Source organism: Aptenodytes forsteri, unplaced genomic scaffold (assembly GCF_000699145.1).
Source record: "Aptenodytes forsteri isolate BGI_AS27 unplaced genomic scaffold, ASM69914v1 Scaffold147, whole genome shotgun sequence".
Classification (NCBI taxonomy): Eukaryota; Metazoa; Chordata; class Aves; order Sphenisciformes; family Spheniscidae; genus Aptenodytes; species Aptenodytes forsteri.
In genome coordinates, this window is record NW_008795320.1 from 1408130 (window position 1) to 1411227 (window position 3098).

General features: G+C 62.6%; 1 protein-coding gene across 1 annotated transcript in view; it reads right to left on the reverse strand.

Moving 5' to 3' along the window:
- LOC103899408 (calcium/calmodulin-dependent protein kinase type IV) overlaps positions 1-3098 on the reverse strand; it is a 39147-nt gene that overhangs the window by 29410 nt on the left and 6639 nt on the right. The gene's annotated exons all lie outside the window — the stretch shown is intronic.

Here is a 3098-nt window from a genome sequence, read left to right on the forward strand (position 1 = left end):
GGGGGGGCCCCCCCATCCCAAACCCCCGCCCCCCGCCGCGCACGCCCCTCGCCGGCGCGGGCGCACGGTGCGAGCCGTCTGCAGGGGCCGCGGGTCCCCCCCTGGCTCCCGGTGGGGAGATGGCGGCAGCGGATGGGTCTGCGGGGGGAAAAAAAGCTCAATAAATGGACCCAAAAGGATGCGGCGAGAGGATGGGGCAATGGGAGCGTCAAGTGGCAGCGTGGAGGGGGCAGATGCCAGCCCCAAGGTTAAAAGGGCCGTATCCCTGCGGGCCTGATCCTGACTCCGCTGGTGCCCATGGAAAACTCATCCCTGATGGCTGCCCTCGGTCCAGCCCCGCTGCGGAGCGGAGCGGGGCACGGCCTCGACGTGCGCCAACCCATTGCACGTCAGTGCGGCTCCGGGCATCCCAGAAGGGTTTATGCCCTGTGCCCACCCCCTCCAGGGTCCTGCCGGGGGACGAGCATCGCTGTACCCAGAGCATGACTGCCCGGGACGGGGACACCGGGGCCCCCCGAGTCTGGCATCCCCCCGCCCCGCGCTGCCGTGACGGACAGAAATTGCCACTTAATTTCCGGCTTCCTTTCCCCTTCCCACCCCTGCTGTGATTTACCTCTCCCCAGAGGAGCCCAAAAGCTGTAAACACACTTTTATTTGTCAGTTGTATCCCTGCAGCCAGCGAGGCTGTTGAAAAGGTAATATATGATTTCAGTCCTCTTTGCTTGATGATGTCGGGATTAGGAGCCCTACATATTTTATAGAAACCTCTACATGATCTTCCTTTATAAATCATTTAAATAGGAGTGTCTTTTCTTGGTGTGTGATATAAAATATTTACTGGAATGGATGAAGGCTATTCATCCGTGTTTACCCTCCCGCTTTCCAGACCGGCTGCATTTACAAACAGCTCAGCCCGGCGCAGCCCTTCGCCGGCTGCCTGCGAGGAGCTGGTTCAACGGCAGCTCGGCCATGGCACGGGGAGGGCCCGGGACGGGCTCCCTGGGGATGGGAGCTCCCGCCAAGGGGAATTTTGGGGGCTGGCGCGTTCCCCCAGCTCCGATTTGCTACAAAAAAGAAACGATTTTTGTACAGCATCCCAGAGCATCCTCCCCGTAGCGCCCACCAGCCCCGTGCCAGGGCGTGCTGTCCTTCGCGTGGCCGGCTCCAGCCTGCAAAACAGAGGTCCCCTGGCAGCTCCCGTGTTCCCAGGGCTGGACTCCCCCCTTCCCAGTTCACCCCAGCACCTGCCCAGCCCCGGCTCCAGCCCCGGCAGCCTCCGCAGCATCCCGCTCCCCGCCCCATTAGCATTCATTGCAATTCTTTTCATTTGTTACCTGGCAGGGGAATGAAAACACGTTGTTCCCCCCAGCAGGGTGTTTCCTACGGCGAGCCCCAACTTTTCAATCATTTCTTGACACCGCCATGGCAGAGAGCGGCCCCCCCGCCCCCCGGGCAGGAGCCATTGCTATTAAAAGGCTCATCCAGGGGCATGTATTTTACATAAGACGCCGTGTACATGCTGTGCAACATTCAGGAGGATCATGCTGGAGCAATTGGTCCGAATATAATGCTGGTTACCTTGCGAGAGAGGAGCTCGCCGAGGGGAATGGATGCTCACTCCATGCCTGGGGGGAGAAATCGCTCCCCAGCAAAGCTCTCGGGGCTGGCAGGGGGCAGGGATGCGGATGCTCGGCGCCTGCTTCGCCTCTCCCACCAGCCAAGCCAGGCTCAGGATGGGGGCAAAGGGGCAGGGAAGGTGCCCTGGGTGCAGGCAAGATGCACTGACCTCCCGAAATGCTCTCACCCATCGCTTCCTACGCATGCTCCCACCCCCGGGGGGCTGCAGCAGCCCCCAGCCCACCCCTCCATCACCCTGCCCGGGAGGCCGCCCTCGCCCCCTCCTTTCCCCGGGGCGGGGGAATTAACAGCTGAAGAAAACTAAATGTCTAGTGGCCTGAAAAGTTTCATTTCCTGCGAGCAGGGCCCCGCCGAACGGCATGTAAAGGAGGCTGCCATCGCTGTGTGCAATTACACACCCGGCTGGCTTATTTCATGGAAATCAATGGCCGCAAAGGGACAGCGCGGGGGCTCCACGCACCCGCCTCCCCCCTCCGCCTCCTCTTCCAGCCGCCCGCCGGCACCAGGCACGGCCCCGCATCCAGATCAGCCGGGAGCAAAGGTGCTGGCACTGCTCGGGGAGCAGCGATGGGAGCCAGCATCCCTCACCACGTGCGACTCGTCTCCGCCACGGCTCAGCAAACTCCTCTCTCGTGCTATTTTCATAAATCATCCCCCCGATCTGGTATTTTCCTGGGTGCTCAGTGCCCGGCAGCTTGTTACATGAACGTTTTGGGTTGTATCACTTGTACCTATCAGGAGATAAGGCTGGGGAGAGGGATGGCGGGAGGGAAGGCAGGGAATGAAGTGCAGATGTGACAGCCCAGTAGCAGAAAACAAGCAGCAGGGACGGCGGGTCCTCCTGTGCCGCTTCATCAGCACTTTCCTCCTGCGAGCCCGGCTACCTCTTGCGGTGATGGATGCACGCTCCTATCGAAGCTGTGCCAAAACGGGGCAGGAGCCTGTGCCGGGAGCTGCTGGAAAGAAGCAACGGAACCCGGGAGGTGCCAGCAAGGCTGCGGTGAGCACAGGGTGCTGCAGGGCGCTGTGGTCTCCTGCGTCAGATGGGACCGGGGGACGCAGGGACGAGCCCCCCAGCCCTGCTGCAGCCGGGTCTCTGCTCGGCTCTGCACGGCTGCTGGGGGACCGTGGTGGCAGAAGGAGCTGGATGGCACCGTGCAACCTCGGTGGCCACCGTGCAAGCTGGTGCATCCAGGCGCCTGAGCTCTGCAGCATCCACAAGCCCTGTGCAAAGGCACAATGCCACGGGGGACGCAGGGAGGCGAGGGGGCAGCCCGGCCTCTGGGAATTCATTTAAACGGAGCAAATTCAAGCCAGATGCTGGGGAGGGGACGTGGGGCAGCTCGCAGGGAGGGAGCCCAGAGCACGTGGCGGATTGGTGGGGGGGGGCGGTGGGGCGGCGGGCGGGGGGGGGCCCAGAGCACGGGGGGAGGGGGGCAGCATTTCAGTGGGTGGCCGCC